This window comes from Triticum aestivum, chromosome 7B (genome assembly GCF_018294505.1).
Source record: "Triticum aestivum cultivar Chinese Spring chromosome 7B, IWGSC CS RefSeq v2.1, whole genome shotgun sequence".
In the NCBI taxonomy this organism is placed as follows: Eukaryota; Viridiplantae; Streptophyta; class Magnoliopsida; order Poales; family Poaceae; genus Triticum; species Triticum aestivum.
In genome coordinates this window covers 734,240,527-734,250,642 of record NC_057813.1, presented here as the reverse complement: position 1 = coordinate 734,250,642, position 10,116 = coordinate 734,240,527, and the positions used below count along the sequence as shown (strand labels likewise).

The 10,116-nt window shown below is 46.9% G+C and overlaps 1 pseudogene; it reads right to left on the bottom strand.

The window, feature by feature from the left end:
• Positions 1 to 1,881: 1,881 nt before the first annotated feature.
• Positions 1,882 to 7,953, bottom strand: LOC123158663 (putative receptor protein kinase ZmPK1; annotated as a pseudogene).
• Positions 7,954 to 10,116: the final 2,163 nt, after the last annotated feature.

Below are 10,116 nucleotides of genomic sequence, written 5' to 3'. Positions count from 1 at the left end.
GCATCTAGCCGATCCCCTAAAAAATAGAGGAGTAAACGGCTGAGTAAACCTCAGTGGAGTATTTTGACTTCATTAAGTTTTGGTCGTCTCTAGCTGATCTCCGAAAGTTAGCGGAGTAAAACTTACTCGAACACTTGGCACGCGCACTCTAGCACTGACAGGACGGACAAGACGAAGGATGGTGATGGGAAGGAACAATAAAAATGATAGATACATTAAAGACGTATCACCCGCCAAATTAAATATCCACCACTTCCAAGATATAAGGGGCATTAGTTTAAAAGTCAAATTTCTTTAACTTTGACCAAGTTCAAAGTAAAAAAATATCAACATCCACAATATCAAACAAAAAAATTATGAAAACTAATTTCATGACGAATCTAATCATACTGATTTGATATTATGGATTTTGATATTTCTCTACAAATTTGATCAAACTTTAAAAGTTTGAGTTCTCAAAAAATAAATACACCTCATATTTTGAAATAGAGTGACTTTTTTTTAAAGAAACCCAACAACACCAGAGGCACACCAAAGCGCGCCCACCCCTTCGAGTCTTCCATAACACTATGCTCCCTAATTTGTAATGCCTTACAGTCCATTGAGGTCTCCAAATTAAATTCGGTCATCCGATTTTGACCGAGTCAAGAATTTCTCAAAGCTCTTTCATTTAATTATTTTATACTATACACTATGCTCCCTAGTGATTTTGACCGAGTCTAAAATTTCTCAAAGATTGTCCATTCAATTATTAATTACTATACACTATGCTTCCTAATTTTCAAGCTCTCACAACTAATTGAGGTCTTCTATTTAGAATTAGGTCATCCGATTTTGACTGGGACAACAATTTCTCAAAGAGCCCTCCCATCTAATTATGTTAATTCACTTGTTCCCTAATTTTGAAGCTCTTTAATTCAAGTGAGGTATTCAATTTTGAATTTGGTTTTTGATTTTGATCAGGTGAATGATTTTTGAAATCAATCAACAGAAACCTGCCTATAAAAACATATCAAACCCGCGCACCCAATCATCACTTAGAAAAAAAGAAGAGCCACCATGTGATACTATAGCACCAATAAATATGGTTTGATAGCGGATAACACAGAATCACGCCGTGAAATGCCCACCAAACATCTAATGGGAAGGAGCAACAGCAATAGTTCTCCGGAGGGGTTGTTCCCTCTCAATGGAGACCCTGTATGATTTTGAATTTTCGTATGGATCCAAAGGACTTAGTAAAATTTGAAACAATGAATACATAGGATTTTTGTATATATAGCTGAGTTTGATAGTGGGTCGATTGCTATTAGTAGTGTTAGTTGAAGACTTTAACTCACTAATAGTGATAGAGAAAGCTACTATCGATTAGTTACTAGCATAACTTTCGCACAAATATTAGTACATGAACACTACATATCTGGCAGTGTGGTCAAAATGTGAAATCGAAATTCAGTACTGACATATAGCTCATTGTAGAGGAACACACACTAGGACTCACGTACGTGAAGATGGTCTCTTTTTTGGCAACCAATCGATACATCTCTCTCTGCAACAAAATGGAAGAATCAATTGATGGATTTGCTGCTGCTCCAACTCCACAGCTTTTTCTAGTGACTTTTCATTGCATTATATAACCTCCTTACAAACCGACTCAGTGTTCAATTCGTTGAAGAATTCCAAGGCACACCCAACACGACTCCACACCCGGGATACTGACCCAGTTTAAACACAAACCAAAAGCAATGTGAAACATGCTAACATATACTACGACGACGACAACGACAATGATAAGAACACATGATACGCATCCTTGTATCTTGTTTCCGATCCAAGAATAACCATACATGACATGCTGTGTGAAGCGTCAAACTCCTTTTTTTAGTTGGTAGGATACTGCTGCATTATACCACTAGGTTCATCAACCGACAAAAGCATCTGCACAACATTTTCCATGGTGGGCCTTTTTCTACTGTCTTCTTCTAGGCATGAGACAGCCAACTTGACTATCGTTCTTGCTTGCAGGTCATGGAACTGGCCACTCAACCTTATGTCAATGACGTCAGCAAGCCATAAGTGTTGGTTGCCTTCCAGCATCAAATTCTCTATAACATCCTAACAACCCTTCCAAGGACCATTTCAACTTCCTCGCCGGCATTTGACGCCCAGTCTGAAACACGAGCCCCCATGAGTAGTTCTAGGAGAACCACTCCGAAGCTATAGACATCAACCTTTGTTGTAACTGGCTGGCTAGAAACCCACTCGGGAGCTATATAACCTCTAGTTCCATGAATCCTTGATAATTTTTTCTTGGATCCACTTGTGTTCACGAGTTTTGCAAGGCCAAAGTCGCTGGTCTTTGGCTCCAAGTTCTCATCCAACAATATATTCTCGGGCTTGATGTCACAGTGGATAACCCACTCCATGCACTCGTGGTGAAGATAGGCCAATCCTCTTGCCACCCCTAGAGCAATCTTAAACCTTTCACTCCACCCAAGTAACCTTTCACTACTAACCAGGGTTTTATCCAAAGAACCATTCTCAACATACTCTAAAACTAATATTCTGTGTGGACCATCAGAACAAAATCCCCAAACCCTTACCAAGTTCATATGGTAAATCCTTCCAATCACACTCAGTTCATGTTGGAATTCTTCTTCCCCTTGGTTTATATCTGCCAACCTTTTCACCGCTATAGCCCTCTTGTCTTTTAAGACCCCCTTGTATACAAGACCAGATGCTCCACATCCAATCTGATCCTTGAACTTTTGAGTTGCTGTCTGCAACTCCATGTAAGTGTATCTGCGGAAATGGTTGGTTACCATTTCATAGCCAACCTCAGCTGGCCATACTCCTATTAACTGCTTGCCCTCCATTCCGAGAAAAAACCAGCACCCTAGTGCCACAAATATTACCTCCACACAAAATATAGCCAACAAGAATCCATATGACAAGTACAAGGATTGTGACTGTGATCCACTTTGTCTGCTCTAAGGTTGATCCCCAAAATCTGGAGTGAAGTTGTCGCTCTTTGCACTACAATTAGGAACATATCTAGGACCAAAAGGTTGCGAGTGAGGAATTGATGACTCTCTGACCCGTAGTGTCTTAGGAATCTTGAGATAGATAGAACCACCACTAACAGCCGACCCGGTTACACCCCCAACAAGGGACCACTTTGGATAGCAACGCCCGGTTCCTTGCCAGTATGCAAAACCTTTGCAATTGCAGTCCTTCGAGCATATCTTCTTGCACTCATAACGTGAAACTCTAACATGCTCACTTAGATCATTACCGTGGAAGTCAGCGGTGGGTAGCTTCAAAAATATCTCCTGCCCATCACAACTAAGATTGAATGTTGGTCTGCAACCTTGGCTCCGGTCACTTGGGTTGATGACCTCATGTCCAGGGGCACATGCACAAGCAGGCTTGGGTGTGTACACACATATTCCATTAATGCCACAAAGACCGCGTACCGAGCAGGTCTGAGGATATGCCATCCATGTGACCAACCATCTTCCATCTGTCTTATTTAGACTGTATAATCTAAGGTTGCCATCATAATCCAGTGTTAATCTCCTCGTAACCCCCTGACCCCAGTCAACAGCCTTAAAATTTAAATTGTCACTTCCAAGAAAATACCCCGAACTATCAAGGACCCCAATTGTGGTGGTATTAAAAGCACGTCTGTTCTTTGTCCATATATCATTACTAGGATCTGGCCAATATTTAAAAGAGATATCCTTCTCATCGTCAAACAGTGTGAGTATATGTTCATCATCAAAACGGAAGCTGTAGTGCCCAGGGACAAGTAGCCTACTAGAAGATACCAACTTTGTAGCACTAGTAATGTTCTGATATGGCAGCAATGTGTCGGTAGGAGAATGGAAGCTTTGCCAAACAATGTTATCACCTTGGCCCTTGACGACGAGGTTCCCCGTGTCCAACAACTGAGCTTGCTTGGCATTCGAAGAAGACGTCACACTGTTCGCCCAGACCGGCAGGCCATCGTAGTCTTCTACGGCCAGTCGGCCATCCGCATCTAGCGTGACTCGGGATCCCCGGAAGTACACTGGGTGGAGATGGTTCGCGCTCCAGACGACCGTCTTTTCAGCCGTGTTGGAGTACCACATGGAGAAGACGGAGGCCGTTTCGGAGATGTTGTAGAAGCCGCAGGTGAAAGCACCATCCGGCGAGCGGAGCACGTCGGAGCTATCCTCTGCGGAGAGAGAGGAGCCTGGTGAGAGGAATTCGCGAGCTGAGATGTGCGGAAACAGATGTAGCAAATTTAGTAGGAGGAGAGGGGTAGAGCGTGTATCCTGTTAGAACTTCGCCCATAGGATCGATCACATCAAATCACGACGAACACGCAGACACGAAAAACTTTGGCCAAAGGCACGTGTCGTGCCTTTCTTTTCCCTCTTTTTATTTTCTTCTTTTCTTGCCTCACGGTGTTGCAATAACCATGGTCTGCCCGTGTATATATATACACGTTCAGCCAATCCCTCACGTCCAACTTTTCCTAATCATACTCGGATACCTACTTGGACTTTGAATCGACTTAAACTACTACTACATGATTCACGTACTAATCCTAGCCGGACTCTACTAGCTAGTACAAAATTCACGTAGCCACAACATGCAAGCCAAGCAACACTAGTACTACGCGTCTACATGGCAGCCAGCAAACTTGTACCTAACTAGCACTAACTAATTAATTAAGCTATAATCAAGATTATGCTAACATATCCATGTTTGGTGAGGCACCGGAGTTGCTCTCTCATCTCTAGAATGATCACAAACCGGGGCTATTATAGGAGTGTTGCCAGCTGCTTCTGTCTTTGCGAGCATGCCTAACTACTGTGTATCATGATTCATTAGACGGATTACTAGGTTGGCGTGTGGACGAACGGGTCCATTCCAGTCTGAACGGGAAGATTTGCCGTCCCTTGTGTTGTCCAGGAGAGCACGCGCGTTCTTGATTGTGTCGGTGAGGGCGGGCATAGTTTCCCCTTCATTTCCTGGCTGCTTTGGATACTAAAGGTCCTTGCCTCCTTGGCACTGTTCAAAGATGCACCTTGCTTGCTGTCGTACTAGAACTAGAGCACTACCTTGACCGTGCTTAGCTAATAGCTAAGGTAGTGTGCCAGGTCTCACATGTGAATGCAGCGTGAGTGAGTCACCCCGCACCAAAAGCCAATGATTCCTTGACGTAGCGGCTGGATGCTGACTGAAATCATTGGCCCGTTGATAGCGCGAGCCGTGTGGCGCTGGGCCACGAATGCCGAAGAACCCTGGCACCGGTATATCGGGTTGGGCTGCTGTTGAACACGGTATTTGTTCTAAGAGGAGAGTGAAGTTATCTGGCGCGTGGTTGTGGTGTTCATACACATTTCGGCGTTAGTGTTAGTCGGTGTTGATCGTGTGACCCCTTAGAAGCTCCTATTCCATGTTGAAATGATGAAGTTGTTGCTATAATGCAGTTCCCTTCGCTTGCTCGCTTATTTTTTTTACCGCTCATTCTAGTGCTAACCCAGAAAAAATCATTTATTTATTTGAAAAGGTTTGTTAAATCAAAAGATGTTCACAGTTTTTTAAAGATTTTTTTAAAATTAACAAAACCATAATTATTAAAAAAAATTGTGAATTTAAAAAATATGAGTGGATCTCAAACAATGTTTGTGAATTTGAAAAGAAATTACAAATTAGAAAATATTCATGGACTTTAAAAATGTTCGTAAAATTTAAATATATTCATAAATTTAAAAATTATTCATTAATTTCAAGAAAAAACAAGATTTTCTTTAAATGTCCATGAAAATGAAAATTTGAATAAAAATAAAAATAAATAAATAAAAGACAAACAAATGGTAAATTCACCTTGCGAGGAGAGAGCTCCATGCAGCCGAGTGAAGAAGAGCGCTCCATTTTTGAGAGGGCATAGATACTTAGAGGGTGTTTGTTTCCAGGGATTTATTAGTTTAGGGACTTAAAAAAGTCTCTATAAGTTCCATCTAAACCAAACAGGAGGGACTTATAGGGACTTAAAGTGGGTATTTGAGACTTATGAAATAAGACTCTCAAGGAGAGTCTTATAGGGACATATAGTTGTAATATGGTCTTTTAGTTCACGTTAAGTCCCAGAAACCAAATAGGTAGGAACTTTTTAAGGACTTGAAACTTATAAGTTGGAACTAAAAAAAGTCTTAGGACTTATGAACCAAACAGGACCTTAGTACGTACCACCAAGTCGATGCAAAGACCGAACGGGGAAGGTTCCGTCGAGATCACCGTCATGACTCAGAACCGCCGCGTGATCTACATGATGGTGAAGTTACCTTCAAGATTACCGCTATGGTCGTGAACCACGTCAAGGAGCCAACACCTATATATAAGAAGCCATTTCTCCTACACACATACATCAAGTCAACACAAAGACAAGAAGTCATTCCGCCTACAGTGTTAGAGTATATAGGCATATCTGGGATGGGATTTGTGGCACATAGGTGCGGGGGCACGCGGTTTGAGGGCCCTTGATCTGCGCCAAGGTTTGCACATCTGTCTCAGTATTTCTTGTATTCGGCTTTGTATAACGGTTTCTATATATATGTATTAACATGGTAGAGGTAAAGTATTAGAGCATCTTCAGCCGTTAGCCTCCCAAGAGGCGCCTAAAATCGCTGCTTGGGGGCGAGCCGACGCAAAAAATCGGCCTGGGGGCGAGTTGGTCCCCAGTCGCCGGCCCCAAGGCCGCCTCCAGGCGCGTCTAATTGTTTAAAAATAAGAAAATGTTCGGCGACGTTCGATTAAACACGGCTAAATTCAACCAAACTTCGTCGAGTTCATACATATTTAAAATATTTTACAAAAAAAAAACGCTACTAGGACCGCCGTCACCCTCGCCGCTCCTTGCCGCCCGCCTCCCTTGAAGCTCTACATGCCGAGGAGCCTGTAGAACTGCGTGTAGTCGCCGCCGCCGCCGCCGCCGTCGTCGTCATCGTCGTCGCCTCCTCCACGACCGCCGTCCCTGCTGCACCCCTCCCCAGGCTGGCGCGGCGGGTTGGACGGTCCGGGGGTGTTCTCGTCCTCGTCGCTGTCGAGGATCACCACGTCGTGCTCGTCCTCGCGCCCACGCTTGCGGGCGGCTATCTCTTCCGGGGCTCGGCGCTGCCGGACCATCTCGTCGCGGAGGTAGTCGTCCCGCGCCCACTTTAGGGCCTCCTCGTCGGAGAAGCCGCGTTGGGCTATGGCCTCGTACTCCGCGGGGAGGCCAGGCTCCGCCTTGGTCCTGGCGAGGACGATGCGTCCAGAGGTGGGGGAGGAGTCGGCGATGCGGACGCCGGAGCTGCGGGTGCGGTGGCTGAATGGCGTGTCCTGGGGCTCCGGCTTGACGGGGCGGAGGTAGGGATAGCCGGTCGAGCGGCCCGACGAGGAGGATGACGCCCCCGGGTCCATGTGCCTCGGCATCCACGAGCTCCCACGCCAGCGGGAGAAGGACGATGGAGCGGGGTACTCCAGTCTGGGCGTGTTGCCGCCCTCGATGTACTCGAGGACGGCCTCTAGCGTGCGGCCGGGCACGCCCCACAATCGGCGGCGGCCTTCGGAGTTGAGCCTCCCGGAGGGCACGACGACGTTGGTGGCCTCAAGCTGCTCGGCGTGGCAGCGACGGAAGTAGGGCTCCCACAGCGGGCTGTCGGGGGCGTACCGTGGACCTTCCCTCTCCGCCTGCGGCAATGAGGCGCGGATACGCGCGATCTCCGCACGCCGCGCCGCCCCGGTTGGCGGTGGTGGCACCGGGACCCCGCCGGCGCTGATCCTCCACGCCCCGGGTACCCGCATGTCCGGCGGGGCCAGGAAATCGGCCTCCAAGAGGAGCCTAGCTTCGTCCTCGTGAAGGTGGCGGCGTCCGAAGCAGTTCGCCGCCACGCCGTCGCCTGGGAAACGCTCGGCCATGGTTGAACTGGAGAGGGCGAGAGGATAGGAATGAACGGGGAGGAACAGGCGTCGGTGTTGGAGTGTCTGTGCGTCACCGGCGCGTTGGGGCGGCTTATATAGGCGGAGGCGCCGCGCGTACGCGTGGCCGCCGTGTGTACGCGTGGCGGGCGAGGGACGCGCGTCGTCCGGTCTTCACTGCGCCGCCCGTGAGGCATCAATGGAGGAGGCTGACCGGTGCGGCAGCGCGTGGCAGCTTCGACATTGATTCGCTGCAGGAACCGAGGCGATGAGCACGACGAAGCGGCGAGAAGAGCCGAGTCGCTGCCAAGGAGGGCCCGCCGGTTTTTGCACCAAAAACGTTTCAGCCGGCGCCCCCAAGCACCCCCCAGCGCGCTGGGTTCGGCCTGGGTCCGCCGGCACTGATTTCGGCCCAAGCCGGCGAAAAACGGGCTCCTGGGGGCGCTGTCGTGGAATTATCATGTCAGATGTCCTAGTGTGAGGGATTAGTCGTGCAGCCATCGCGACTAAGTTAACTTAGAGGGGTTAAACCGGACAAAGGACGCGGGGAGTTTATACTGGTTCGGCCCCTTGCGATGAAGGTAAAAGCCTACAATCCAATTGTGGTGGAATTGATGGGGTCTCGATAACCAGGGAGCGAATCCGCTTTGCCTAGTTCTCGAGTTGTTGTTTCTTGTCCCTGAACCGCCGCCGGGTCGTCCCTTTATATACACTGGTTGACGCCCAGCGGTTTACAGAATCTCAAGGTCGGCTCATACATGTGTCCGGCTTGGTTTCTACCTTTTCCTATCTTACAATACAAATTACATATCTCATGGCGGTTTACGTCTATAGGCCCTAATCCGCCATTGGGCTCTGGGCTTTTAAGTCTCTGTAGTAAAGCGCCATACTCCTTGTCTTCATGGGCTTCAATACGGATGATTCCTTGTGAGTATAGCCCGGCCCCTCCTGGGCGGTTTATACTCAGTAGTTATATCCCCAACGTTAGGCCCCAGATTGATTTGAACTTGTTTATGTCAATCTTCAACTTAGAAAATTTTCATTTTGAACATCTTGGTGTTAACCTTGTAAACCGCCATGACATCATCTTCATGTGAACTTTTTTAAACCGCCGTGACGTCATCTTCCGAGATCGTAATAAATCGCCATGACGTCATCTGCTTATTAAAACCTGTAAATACTTCCCTTTTATTAATGAACCTCCCAAGATCGAGGCCACAACTGTATCACATCCATTTTTTGGGTTCCTCGATTCCCGCGCCTGTCACTTATCCCTTCGCCTTATAAATAGTACCAGGGGTCATTTTTTCCTTTTCCCCTTTCGTGCCTCTTCTCCTTATCGTCTTCCTCGCGTCGCCTCAGTACTCGGGCGCAGCCGCCGCCGTCGACTTTCGCCTCTGCTCCAATAACGGCCGCTGCATCAACCTGATTTGATAAAAAATGTGGCGCCTCTCCGCTACTCCTTCAACCTCTGTAAGTCTTCTATCCCTCTTCCCCAGATCTACTGCTAGGGTTTCAGACGTTTGTCAGTGTTCTTCACTTGTACCTTGCTGCCACATTAGAACTTGATAAAACTTGATACTCTCCCTGCACGGCCGTAGCTAAAGTTCGTTTTTCCTCATCATAGCATCCCTTCTTCAGTAGACAGATCCCATCTGGTTTTTAGCTGTTCCGCTGTCACCTTTTAGGGCTTTGGAATTTTCTCCTTTTTAGAACTGCACTAGATCCAGAATTATAATGTCAACTTGCAGAACCTGTTTTGTGCAATACTTAGCAATTTCTCAGATCTGTAACTTCCACACCATTGTAGGCAGTTTAACCTTTAGAAATTGATAATCCACCAGGTACCATTAGCCCTCTCTTAAACCGCCAACTCAACCTTAACATCAGTATCCGGTTTGTCATGTACATATGTTTTGATATCTCCTTCCCCCTGCCTGATGCCGGTTTATGCATATCAGTCATGTATCGTAAACCGACTTTGATCCTCTTTTCCAACTTGTCATCGAAATGGTCAAACAGTTCTATGCTAGCAATTGGGTCCCTTCCCGGGTTACTGAAGAGCAACTGACTGGGTACATTTTAACTGGCGCTTTATCAAGCAAAGAAAACATCCACTGGCGGGTCCCTGGTTCCGAAAATCCTCCCAAGCCCCAAGATGGA